Source organism: Phoenix dactylifera, unplaced genomic scaffold (genome assembly GCF_009389715.1).
Source record: "Phoenix dactylifera cultivar Barhee BC4 unplaced genomic scaffold, palm_55x_up_171113_PBpolish2nd_filt_p 000580F, whole genome shotgun sequence".
NCBI lineage: Eukaryota > Viridiplantae > Streptophyta > Magnoliopsida > Arecales > Arecaceae > Phoenix > Phoenix dactylifera.
The window spans coordinates 77,193-91,611 of NW_024067981.1; the positions used below are offsets into that span (position 1 = coordinate 77,193).

General features: G+C 38.2%; 1 non-coding gene across 1 annotated transcript; it reads right to left on the bottom strand.

The window, feature by feature from the left end:
* Nucleotides 1–12,056: 12,056 nt before the first annotated feature.
* On the bottom strand, nt 12,057–12,162 carry LOC120106619. The gene has a single exon (XR_005508721.1). It is a non-coding gene; the product is annotated as a small nucleolar RNA R71 (small nucleolar RNA).
* Nucleotides 12,163–14,419: the final 2,257 nt, after the last annotated feature.

The window sequence follows — 14,419 nt, forward strand, 5'->3', positions numbered from 1 at the left end:
CGTCGCTAAGTTTGCAATTGCCGACGCTTTTTAGCGTCGGGAAAGCCTTCGACGCTTTTCAATGCGTCGGAAAACATTTTCTCCACTGTAGCATAGGCGACGCTTTGCCGACGCTTACGAAAGCGTCGGGATGGTTTTTAGCGACGCTTAAAAGCGTCGTTAAAGGCCAAAAAAAGCGTCGCTAATGACCATTATTCTTGTAGTGTTAGTTGTTATAATAGCTGCCAAATTTAGACTCACAAGAAAAGAAATTCTTAGCTGTCATAACAGTTGAAAATTTGAATTTTAAATTCATTCAAATTTAAATTTTGAATACGCCATACTTGTATAAATATGTAAGCACGATGAATGTAAAATTAAAAGAAAACGAAAGTTCTTTCCCTCAACTCTCATCTTGAATTTCTTTACTCTTTAACCCAATCGAACATGATCCCTAGTAGTTATTGTTGTTTCTTTTGTGATAATTACAAAACCTTTCATTTTTCTAGATTTGATGAAGCACAGCAAAATGGAAATAAAAGAACATAAGGGACTGCTGTGGGATTATGCAATTACGACTCTTTTTTCTTGCCTATCTTATTAAACTTGTTGAAGACATATACATTATCACATAACACCCAATTTAGAAAATAAATACATCTCATCTTGAAGGATGATAATAATGCAATTTTAACGATTTCTATTATGGTTTCAAGTCTTCTCTACGTTAAAATCTTTTTTGGACAATTCAGTGCAGGCGCGAAAATCTTTAAAATATGTTAATTTTTGCTCGTGAGGAGTTCAAATATGTTACTTAAAATCTTTAAAATACGTTAAATTACTTAAATTACTCCCCCCTCCTTGCCCCATCCCTTTTTTTTTTTTTTCGGTACGCTGAATCGCTTTGCAAAATATTCACCGAAACGGCAAAGAATCTCATCCTCCCCTCTCCTTTCCATTTGGGTACGTTTCTTTCTTTCTATAGCTCCCATTATTTTATTTGGATATGGAGAAAAATAGCAAGCAGGGTCATCATAAGAAAGAACTTTTTGAGTTTCCCCGTGTCACGAGCCCTTGCCAACAACCCATGTTCCTTCCATCACCAAACTGCCTTCTACGCTTCAGCCTTGCGCGTGAGAGCTAAGTAGGGGGGCGCGACGCCCCTCGATCTCACCACTCCTATCACCATCCCATTACCACTCTCCGTCTTATTCTATTCCTTCTCCTCTTCTCTTCTCTTCTGAGAAAAAAAAATAATAATTTCTCTAATTTTTATGGGGGTGATAGAAAAGTAAATAGTAGAGAAAAAAAAGTGAAAATAGTAAAAAAAACTATTTTCTTTTTTTTTTCTAATTGCCTTCGCATTTGTTTACCGTTTAGTTGTTGGAATGGAAAGGTCGCCAAAGCTGCCAGTGTGGAGAGTAATGTTAACTCGTCGTTCTCCTTGACCCTCCTGTTGGATTTATTAATGATTAAATGTTTTATTTTGTCACCATCCTAAGTGGTATAGTTGGTTTGTGTGTGGTGTTGTTCTCACAAGAACGTGAGTTCGTGTCCTTCTTCCCATGGTTTTTTATGTCACCATTCTTCCCGCAACGTAAAAACCTTTGCTGCTTTGCCGCTTTTACGTCCGTGCTAGGAAGCTTGCACGTGCTTTTACGTTCGTGCAAGCACGAGGGGGGCGTGTTCTTGAGGGACGCGCGTCCACGTGAAGGATCGCACCCACGAGGTCGCGAAGAGTCGTGCCCGTCCACGCGAAGGTTTCGCGCCTCACGCAAAAAGACGCGCCCGACAGGCATACGTCTGGTAGAAGTCTATAAATAGACGACCTCTACATATTTTAAAAAAAAAAAAGAAGATAAAAACAAAGGATTCCTAATTCCTTTTCTTTCTCTACTCTCTCTTCCTACCAGTTAAAATATTTCTTTCAAAATTGTTTAACGGGCTTGCTGCATATTGATTCTGGGTTTGAAGCCTTCTTTGATCCGTGCAAATCATCGAGGCAGAAGGAACGAGAGGCTGTTGTATCTCAGAAGTAGAACGCCATCCAAGCTTAGTGCACTGAAAGGCGGCAAAATCTACTTCAAGGAAAGTGACCAACATACCACGCCTCAGCATCTCGGGTTCTATTTTTCTACTTTTATTTTTTTTTAATTTTTATTTTAGCCTATTACTGCCTATTATTTATTGAAGTAGAATAGTTTAGTTTTATTTCTGCTTCAAATTTATTATCAACAATCTTGAAGTAGATTCCCTACGTATAATAGGCTAGTAATTAGAGTTACCGCAATGGCCAATGCAAGTGACCCGGTTCCTCCTGAAAAGTTTAATGGAACTAATTTTAAGCGTTAGAGAGAGAAAATGGAAATCTTCTTAACCACGCTTGGATTATTTTCCATAATTTTTGACTCTTCTTCAAATGAGGATGAGAATGAACCAGCTAGGACTTGTAATTTGGAGGAATTTAAGAAGAAAGACTACCTGTGTAGGGGTAGGATTTTGTCCAATCTTTTTGATCCCCTTTTTGATGTCTATTGCACTCTGAAAACCTCTAAGGAGATTTGGGATGATCTTAATAAAAAATATGGTATCCAAGATGTCGGAATGGACAAGTATACTGCTAGTCAATTCCTGTCTTATAAGATGGTAGACACCAAGCCCATAGTTGACCAAGTTCATGAGCTAACAGTGATTTATCATGAATTAGGCTTAAAGGGAATGGGTATAACTGAGAGCCTTCAAGTTGCTTGTACCATTGACAAGCTTCCACCTTCTTGGAAAGATTTTGGGTTGTCTCTAAAACATAAGACCGAGAAAATGCGCATGAAAACCCTACTATCTGCCATTAGGATCCAAGAGCAACATCTTGAAAAAGACAATGAGCAAATCATGAACCCTGAGTTTCTAACTAAGGTGAATTTTGTAGAAGGACAGAATAAAACCTATAGGTTCAAAAACTCCAAATTTGAAAAGGGTGGACCTAAGAACAAAGAAAAATCCATGAAGCCAAAATACCAGATCAATAAGAATGATCGGAGGCCGATTTGCTACAATTGTGAAAAATTCGGTCATATGGCACGAGTATGCCGGATGAAGAAGAAGAAGTATCAGAACTATGAACATGCACCTCCTCAACCTGCCAATCCACAAACCACCATGGTGTTATCCAGTACTGGTCCTACTAGTACTGATGATCGGTATGTAACTTTAAGTCTAGAGTTAAATTTGGCAATTCATTCTACCGATTGGTTAGTGGATACAGGTGCGAATGTTTATATGTGTACTGATCGTACCCTTTTTACTGTTTATCAGGTCCGGAGCGGCCTAACAGTGACTATGGAAAATTCTACCTCGGCACGAGTACTTGGAACTGGGAAAGTACTTCTAAGGCTTACATCTGGAAATGTGCTTCCTCTATTTAATGTGTACCATGTGCCCGAAGGAAGGAGAAATCTGATCAGTGGATCTCTTCGGATAAGGAGTGGCTATTCTTTGTTATTTCAATCTAAGAAAGTGATTATAACAAAGAATGGAACATTTGTAGGCAAAGGCTATGAGTGTGATAGCTTATATGTAATTAATAAAATGAATGATGTACCTTTGGATATTCCTTCTTATAGCAATAATAAAGTTATTCTTTCAGTATGTTCTTCATTTCTTTGGCATGCTAGATTAGGACATGTGAATAATAATACTATTAAAAGAAAGATTAGTTCTGGTTTATTGCCTAATGTTTCATTAGATGAAAAAGAAAAGTGTCTAATTTGTGTTCAGTCTAAGCAACCTAGAAAACCATTTAAAATGGTAAATAGAAATTCCACATTATTAGAATTAATTCATTCAGATGTATGTGAACTAAATGGAACTTTGACTAAAGGAGGAAGAAGGTATTTCATAACCTTCATAGATGATTATTCTATGTATTGTCAAGTTTATTTGATGAAAACTAAAGATGAAGTAATTGAGATATTTAAGTCTTATAAATCTTTAGTAGAAAATCAACTTGACAAGAGAATAAAGATTCTCAGGTCAGATAGAGGAGGAGAATACACCTCTAATGACTTGAATGAATTATGTAGAGTTAATAAAATTCTACATGAAGTAACACCTCCCTATTCACCTCAGTCTAATGGAGTGGCTGAAAGGAAAAATAGGACTTTGCAAGATATGGTAAGATCTTTGCTTGCCAACTCAGATTTACCTGAGGTTTGGTGGGGGGAAGCAGTGCTTACTGCATGTTTCCTGCTTGATAGGGTTCCATTTAAAGGTTCTAATGAATCCCCTTATGAACTTTGGAAAGAAAGAAAACCTAACCTAAACTTTCTAAAAGTTTGGGACCGTTTGGCTAAGGTTAATATTCCTTTAATTAAGAAAAGAAAATTAGGACCTAATACTTTTGATGCTATATTTCTTGGTTATTCTCTTAATAGTGTTACTTAAAGATTCTTAGTCATTAGTTCTGACATTAATGGCATAGATAAGAACACTATAATTGAATCTAAAGATGCTTCTTTCTTTGAAGATATTTTTTCTTTTAACGATAAAATAGAAAAGCATATAATAGATAGATCTAATAATGAATCTTCTAATTCACCTTCTAATGAAAATGAAAATGGACTTATTGATGTTAATGAACTTGGTAGAAGCAAAAGAATTAGGAAAAAGAAAGATTTTGGATCTGATTTCTATACCTTTATGGTTGAAGATGATCCTAAAACATATAAATATGCTATAAACTCATTAGATTCTATATTTTGGAAGGAAGCTATTAATAGTGAAATGAATTCACTTATGACTAATGAAACATGGTTTCTAACTGATTTACTACCTGGTAGTAAGGCTATAGGTTGTAAATGGATCTTTAAGAAGAAATTAAGACCTGATGGTTCAATTAAAAAATATAAAGCAAGATTAGTTGCGAAGGGCTTTACTCAAAAAGAAGGTATTGACTACTTTGATACGTATTCTCCTGTGACTAGGATAACCACTATCCGTACTTTAATTGCACTGGCTTCAATCCATAATTTGATAATCCATCAGATGGATATCAAGACTGCCTTCCTTAATGGTAATTTAGAGGAAGAGATTTATATGGATCAGCCAGAGGGATATGTGGCTCAGGGACAGGAAAGAAAAGTTTGTAGGTTAGTCAAATCCCTTTATGGTTTAAAACAAGCTCCTAAGCAATGGCATAGAAAATTTGATGAAATAATTGTTTCTTATAGCTTTAAAGTAAATGAATCCGATAAATGCTTATATTCTAAGTTAGAAAATGATCCATGTGTTATCTTATGTTTATATGTTGATGATATCTTAATTTTTGGTACTGATATGAATATTGTAACTGATATCAAGAATTTTTATCTAATAATTTTGATATGAAAGATTTAGGTCAGGCAGAGGTTATGCTTGGTAATAGGATTATCAGAATACTTAATGGTATAATCTTTGATCAATCACAATATATTGAGAAAATTTTGGAGAAATTTGATAAGTACAACTGTAAACCAGTGAGTTCACCTTATGAGCATGGTTTGAACGTGAAGTGCAACAAAGGTGATCTAGTGGCCCAAGAAAAATATGCTCAGATTATTGGGACACTGATGTATATTGCAAATACAAGTAGACCTGATATTTTCTATGCTATAGAAAAGCTCAGTAGGTTTAATAGTTGCCCTAGTCTTAGTCACTGAGAAGCACTGGACAGAGTACTTAGATACTTGAGAGGTACCATGTCTTATGGTTTGCATTACTCAAGATTTCCCGCTGTACTTGAAGGATACAGTGATGCTAGTTGGATCACTGATTCAGTGAACCGAAAAGAAACTAGTGGATACATATTCATGTTGGGTGGTGCAACTGTTGCTTGGAGATCATCCAAACAAACTGTGATCACCAGATCCACTATGGAAGCTAAGATTGTAGCCTTAGATTCTGCATCTCAAGATGCAGAATGGTTTAAGAATCTTATGTCAGAAATTCTTATTGTGAAAAAGCCTATGCCTGCTATCTCTTTGTTATGTGACAATGAAGCTGCAATTAATACTTGTAGAAATACTGAATATAACAAGAGAAACAGAAGACACATTAGTGTGAGACATAAGACAATTAGATACCTAATTAAAAATGGATCGTGACTTTGGAATTTGTTAGATCTGAAGGTAACCTAGCAGATCCTTTGACTAAAGGACTAACTAGAAGCAAAGTTATAGAAACAACAAAGGGGATGGGACTGAAACCCATAAGGAATCATTGACAATGGCAACCCAACCTATTCTGACTGGAGATCCCAAGACGAAAGGTTCAACGAGAAAACCAAGTTGTTTAATGATTAGTTAGCACTATTATTAAAATGACTTTATGTCATTTGGTCTCTCCCTATGATGTGAGTGCTAAACACAGCAGAGGTATACGGAAGAGTTTAAAACTCTGAATGAGTCCGAGTCTATGATAAGGTGCTGTGCTGCGAGCACCCTTGGAGGATTCACCTATGTGAGTGTGACTGTGTGGCCGCAATCTATGGGGATAAGGGTTTAACTCCTAGAGCGCTCATAAAACTGAGATATTGGTGCATGAGGCCGAAAAGCACCACCTATGATGAACCCAGTATTTGCATTTGTCATGGGTGAAGTATATGAAAATCTGAACCAAAGGATTTGGTTCAAAGTTTTTTAGCTACCACAATTCCTTTCAGATGAAAGTATACTTTTACTAGGTAAAACTTCAAAGTCGCAAGCTACCTTTATTGAAGTCGTGACATGAAAAGCCTGGTATGACTATTTTTTTATAAAATTTTGAAACATTTTAATCAGGTAGGGGATTGTTGGATTTATTAATGATTAAATGTTTTATTGTCACCATCTATAGGTGGTACAGTTGGTTTGTGTGTGGTGTTGTTCTCACAAGGACGTGAGTTCGAGTCCTTCTTTCTGCGGTTTTTTATGTCACCATTCTTCCCGCAATGTAAAAGCCTTTGCTGCTTTTACGTCCGTGCGAGCACGAGGGGGGCGCGTTCTTGAGGGACACCCCTTCACGCGAAGGATCGCGCCTCATGCAAAAAGACGCGCCCCACAGGCATACGTACGACCTCTACAAATTTAAAAAAAAAGGATAAAAACAAAGGATTCTTAATTCCTTTTCTTTCTCTAATCTCTCTTCCTACCAGTTAAAATATTTCTTTCAAAATTGTTTAACGGGCTTGCTGCATATTGATTCTGGGTTTGAAGCCTTCTTTGATCCGTGCAAATCATTGAGGCAGAAGGAACGAGAGGTTGTTGTATCTCAGAAGTAGAACTCCATCCAAGCCTAGTGCACTGTAAGGCGACGAAATCTACTTCAAGAAAAGTGACCAACATACCACGCCTCAGCATCTCGGGTTCCATTTTTCTACTTTTATTTTTTTTAAAATTTTTGTTTTAGCCTATTACTGCTTATTATTTATTGAAGTAGAATAGTTTAGTTTTATTTCTGCTTCAAATTTCTTATCAACACCTCCTAGACTTCATCAACCGGTCCATCGACGAGACCGACGATGGAGCAGAAGCAGTAGAGCTCTATAGCCGACCGGTGGCCAGCGGAGAGGAGAAGCACTGTACCGATGACCCGACTTCGCAAGAAGGTGCTTCTCCTCTCCGCTGGCCACCGGTCGGCTACGGAGCTCTGCTGCTTGTTAGCGACGGTTGGGCCATGGTCGTAGAGGCAGTCGGGCGCTCTATCACTGCGGTGCTCTCTTACTGCTCCGTTGTCGGTCTCATCGATGGACCGATAGATGAAGTCGAAGGGAACGACGAGTTAACATTACCACACCACACTAGCAGCTTCGGCCACCTCTCCATTCCAACAACTAAACAATAATCAAAGAGAAAGACAATTAGAAAAAAAAAAAAGAAAAAATAGTTTTTTTTTTACTATTTTCACTTTTTTTTTTCTCTACCGTTTATTTCTTTGTCACCTCTATGAAAATTAGAGAAATTTAATTTTTTTTGTCAAGAGGGAAGAAGTGAAGGAATAGAAGAAGATAGAGAGCGGTCTTGGGATGGCGATGGGAGTGGTGAGGTCGAGGGGCGTCGCGCCCCCTATTTTGCTCTCACGCTTAAGGCTGAATCGTAGAAGGCAATTTGGTGATGGAAGGAACATGGGTTGGCAAGGGCTCGTGACACGGGGAAACTCAAAAAGTTCCGGGATCCGGAGTCCTCGTACTCACACTACGCCAAAAAAGTAAATTTCCGACTCTTATTTGCCGACGCTTATTCCAAGCATCGGCAAAAAATTTTCCTTCGTCAACATTTGCCGACGCTTTTTAAAAGCGTCGGCTAATGACGACGCTTAAAAGCGTCGTCAAAGTTAATATGTAATTGACGACGCTTTTAACGACGCTTTTAAGCGTCGTTAAAAGCGTCGTCGGAAGCCAAAAAACCACCTCATTTTAGTCCCACATCGGAGGATCTGAAAAAGAAAGAACTGTTTATATAGCCAAACCCAACTACTCTGCATGGATGGAATGAAGGTACCGATCGGGGAGGTTGTTTATATTTTTCTTTGTGTTCCATCAGCACCATAGAATGGAGGAGAAGATGCAGACCGCTAATGGTAATTTGGTAATTAGCGACGCTTTAAAGCGTTGGGAAAGAGCGACGCTTAAAAGCGTCGCTAAATTGTAATTAGCGACGCTTTTGAAAGCGTCGGAAAATATTTTTTCCATTGTAGCATAGGCGACGCTGATAAGTGCTCAATAATTTATAATTTAGTTACCTTTCCATGGCACTTATCAATATTTTTAAACTGATAAATACATATTTTACCATGAAATTGAACAAACATTGAAGTAAGTTTAAAATATGGTAATTATTTTCTTAAACTAGATTCTGAACTTTTCTTTCTCTTGGAATCTTTCATGAAAACTACAGAAAAACATATAAGAAGATTGTGTTGACCCGACTAAGGTTATAATTAAATGGGCTTTGGTCCTGGTTAGATTGAAAGTTATAATTGTATGGAAAAATATTTGATTAACCCTTTTATTAAGTCACGGTCTTATTTATCTGGTCGAGTTCAGTCTGAAGCGGTTTAGTAAGAATTAAATAACATTGGACTCGAGGATAAATCAACAACCATCCAAAGCCAACTCCCCTATCCTTCTCAGATCAACAGCCATCCAACATATATATATATATATATATATATATATATATATATATATATATATATATATATTCACAACGCTGAAACAGGAAAGTCATGCCAGTTGTTCCCCCATCAAAGCAACCGATCCTCCATCCTCAACGGGACCTCGTATCAGCCGCGTGCCAAATCCATCTAAGAGGGAAATCAACCGCGTGACCACTGCATCCAGCTCCTCCGTCTTCATCCCCGGGTGTTCCGCCAGCGACCAATTTCCTCCACGATCCCAGTCCGCGGCAATCAATGAGCCGTTCCAACCGTCGAGACTCATTTCCTCCGATCCGCTCGTTCCAGCCACGAGACCCACGGAATCCTCCACGCAGCCAGCAACCGAGTAAAAGACCAATCTCCTCCGTGATCCATGCAGTGCACCAGCGCCATCAGCCGGTAACCCAGCTCGGCATCCATCTCCAGCTCCATTCCCGTCTTCTCCGAGATCCCAAGACTTCCGTGATCAGCATCCTAGCCACATCGAAATCCAAGGATTCCAGCTTCCGTCCGCGTCGCTCCCAGCATCTGTTTCTCCTTCCTCCCATGATTCAGCCACCCAACTAGCTCGTTTCCGGATCAACGCCTCCATCCCGCAGTCAGCTCCATCAATCAGCCGATTCCATGGATTTCGCCCCAACGATCATGCATGCGTTCTTCCTCCTCTCCACGCGAAATCATGGATCCTCCGCTGGCTAATCTTTGGTGGGATCTATAAAAGGGAGGGTGGCCATCGGAGGGGGGGAGCTCGGTTCGAAAGAAAACAGGGGGGGAGCTCGGTTTGAAGAACAGGGGAACCCCTGTTTCGGTGAAGAAAAGGAAGAAGAAAACCGAGCGGGAGAGATAAAAAAATTATAAAAAAAGGAGTAAGGAGGGGGGAAAGAGAAGAGTTTGTGATATTTTGGGAAGAATGAGAGGTGCTCAATTTCATTTGAAGATGGGAGGTCGTCCGGAAGCCATGCTTGGCTAAATATCCAATCTAGGGCTGGATGAAGCCCTAGCAATGTATCAGGGCATTGTGGTTCTTATTTTTTTTATCATTTTGGAGCTTGTTTAAATTCTTATCTTTTCAATGAAATATTTCTTTTATGATGTTTAAACCTTGAGCATGCCATTTACTATTCGTGTTTGCTAAAGTAGTCTAAGATAATCCATGCCTAGGAAGATGAGGTGTGCTGCACCCTAGATTAGCATACTTAGGTAGACACTTCATGCTATACCGAAGATGGATTTTCCTAAAACTCTTTATGTTTTTATTTTAAAAGGCTTGTAGCCAATTTGCATGCCTCTCCAAAAGATAAAAATTAAGAACACAATCCCTAATGCCATGCTACGCGGTGGATTCCAAACCCTAGATCTATTTACTCTGATAAATTCCAATCCGTACTCATAGTTTAATTTAGTTAAATCAAGTTAGCAAATCCTTCTTTTTGATTTATTTTTAAAAGAAAAATAACTTATTCTCCAATCCCTGTGGACCGACACCCGTAAACACTATCCTACAGGATACGTGCTATTGCGTGGTTTATTTTTGAAATTGAAATAACCGATCAATTTTTGGCGTCGTTGCCGGGGATTGCTAGCATAGTTATTTTTCTTATTAAAAAAAATTTATTTAAAAATTAAAAAAAAAAATTCTTTAAAAAATTTTCTATTATTGTTACTTTTCTTATCTTCCTTTTCTCCCTTACTAATTTTTATTTATGTATTTTTTTATATTATTTGATCAGGAATCGAGGAAAAAAAAATCTGGGATGATCAAAAGGAGAACTGCTGGAAAAGAAATGCTGTAGAGGTTTAAAAAAAAAAATTAAATTGCTGGAGAAATTCCCTTTGGTAACCTCTAAACTTTTCTTATTTAAATTAATTATTGGCTTGAAATTTTGTGGTGATTGTTTGATTTTAATTATAGCAAAATTGTGAATGCATGCCTGATACACATACACAAATCAATTTGCACATAGTAAGGGCAATCACCCCAACAAGATAAGAGTCGGATTTCATCACCGGACTCTTGCCCAACTTAGGTGAACTCAATCTCACATAGTGTCATCTTTAATTAAAATCAATTAGACGTTGGCCCCTAGGGACATTCGAGCTCAATAGGACGAAGATCACCGAAAGTTGCACCAATTTCGCTCTGTGGCTTAGTTGATGTCTAGGCAAGCTTTGTCCCTATAAGGGAGACAGTTCATCTGTTCGAGGCAAGTGGGTTTTAAGTGGGACCTTTGCGAATGCATCGTGACCCCTCCACTTACCTGGGAGCTTACCTGGTCAACTCGGTTCATTAGACCGGATTGGAGGCTTAGGTGCCCTCTTCAAACCAGTTAGGAGCTGTCTAGTGATTTTAGGACAAAGACTAGGATTGATATGCTTTTCTCTTTTATTGCATGCTTGATTGATCGAGTACTAGTGTATGCACGGTAGTCGTTCTAGAGTACAAAATCTATTACCTTTCGACCCTGAAATAGAACGAACCCTTAGGAACATTCGAGCTAAGATCAAAACATTAGGATCATCCCCACCTCTTAAGATGGCTGAAGAACAACCCAAACTCCTGAGGGAGTACTTTACTCCCACTATTTACACTTCCCCATCTTGCATTCGATTACCTGAGGTAGCAGCTGTACAATATGAAATAAAGTCTAGTGTGATCCAAATGCTCCCATCTTTTTATGGGCTCACCAACGAAGACCCATACAAACATTTAGATGAATTTCTTGAGATTTGCACCACTGTCAAGATTCAAAACTTCACTGATGATGCTCTGAAACTTAGGTTATTCCCCTTCTCCCTTAAAGATAGAGCCAAACAATGGCTGAATTCTTTAGAAGCTAACTCAATTCGTTCTTGGGATCAAATACAACAAGAATTCCTTAAAAAATACTTTCCTATAGGAAGAACGAACCAGTTTAGACGTGCCATTACAAGCTTCTCCCAAACCGAGGGAGAAGAATTTCATGAAACTTGGGAGAGATTTCGGGATCTAATCTGTAAATGCCCACATCATCAAATACCTAAGTGGCAGCTAGTGCAATGCTTCTATGACGGATTGACTGAACGAAACCGTCAGATGATTGATGCCGCATGTGGGGGGACATTCATGCTTCAAAATGAGCATGAAGCATGGAAATTATTTGAAAATCTAAATGAAACTCCCTCCACCATGCTTCATGTTCTCGTCAAGCACCCCGAGTTCTCAAAGAAAAGGGACCATTTGTGAAATAAGTCATTCTATGGACCTGTCTAGCAAGGTAGATGCATTGTCCCATAAGATTGACCAACTGATGATAGGTGGGCATTACATGAACTCTTCCCAAGCACAAGTGTGTACTATTTGCTCTAGCCCATCCCACCCTATTCATGAGTGCCCTTCAGCGCCCCAATTCCCCGAACTCGTGCAAGAATACATCAATGCTGCTCAAACACTGCCTAGACTGGGTAATGACCCATTTTTCCAATACATATAACTCGGGATGGCGAAATCATCCAAACTTTTCTTGGAAGCAGCAAGCTTCGAATACTGCCCAACCTTATTCCCAAAACTTTTTCAAACCCTCAGAATTTTCAAACCCCACAAAATATTCATCCCTACCGTCCCTCGACTCAATTTCAACACACTCCTCCTCCACCCCAAAGAAACACAGCCTTTGAGGAGAAAGTGTTGAACGCCCTTCAAGGTTTGGAAACTATTACACAATTAGTGCACTCTCATATGCAATCAATCGCCAAGCTAGAATCCCAAATGGGTCAACTAGCTAATGCACTAAACAAGCGAGAGGAAGGAAAGCTTCCAAGCCAACCACTAAGTAATCCTAGGGGACAATACATGGCTCAAGAAAATCAACTAAATGCAATTCATCATGAACAAGCCAATGCTTTGACTACCCTAAGGAGTGGACGTGTAGTAGACAATAAGATTGGGGAGGACAACACTAAGGAAGGTGAAGAAGAGGATAGAAATGTGTCAAATGAAATCTAAAACCTTCTTTCTTCTTCTTCAGCTAGTCCATCTTCTGCCAAAACTCACATCCCAAAGGCCCCATTTCCTGAAGCTCTTACTTCACCCTCTCCATTTGGCAAAAAGGGAACTTCATTAGAAGAGATTGATAGAGGTCTTCAAAACAAGTTAAAATCAACCTCCCACTCCTTGATGCCATCAGACAAGTTCCCTCCTATGCCAAATTTCTCAAAGACCTTTGTACACAAAAACGAAAATCTAGGACACATGTGCCTAAGAAGGTCTTCCTAACTGAGCAAGTGAGTTCTATTCTCCAACACAACACCCCTCCAAAATTCAAAGATCCTGGTGCTCCCACGATCTCCTGTGTCTTAGGAAATAATTTCATTGATCGAGCACTCTTAGATCTAGGGGCAAGTGTCAACCTTTTACCTTATTCAGTTTATGAGAAACTTGGTTTAGGTAAGTTAAAACCAACCTCGGTATCCCTTCAATTGGCTGATCGATCTGTAAAAACACCACGTGGGATAATTGAAGATGTTCTTGTCAAGGTAGACAAATTCTATTTTTCAGTAGATTTCATTGTCCTTGATATGGAATATGAGCCTAATCCTAATAAACAAATCCCCGTGATCCTTGGGCGGCCCTTTTAGCAACAGCCAATGCGTGCATCAATTGTAGAACAGGGGTAATGAACATATCATTTGGAATATGAAGGTAAAATTAAATGTGTTCAATGCGGCCGACCAACCCGCAAAGAAAATTGAGTGTTTATGATAGACAAAATAGATGACCTCATAGAAGGAGATGCAAAAACTATCTCACTATGTCTAGCTGAAGACAATAAACTTAGCGCTTGTTGGGAGGCAACCCAATTCTCTTAGATTATTTCTTAACATTGAGGACAATGTTAGGTTTAGGTTTGGGGGTATTCATCTTGATTTTCATCCCAATAAAAAAAATAAAAAAAATAAAAAATAATAAATAAATAAAAATAAAAAATAATAATAATAATAATAAAATAATAAAAATAGAAAATAATAATAAAAAATCATTTTTTTAAAAAAATAAAAAAATAAAAAATAAAAATATTTTTTTAAAAAAATGTGTTTATTTTCATTTTTTATAAAATAATAAAAAAGTTATTAAAAAAAGTTTTTGTTAAAAAAAAAACCCTAATTTATATACATTTATGCGAAAATGATAAACACACAAGGTATATAAAATCTAAAAAGTCCAATGACTAGTGGGAAGTAATACAAATTTAAGTTCTTTTTATTAAGTCTCTCTTAGGGAGTTGTAAGCTAATTA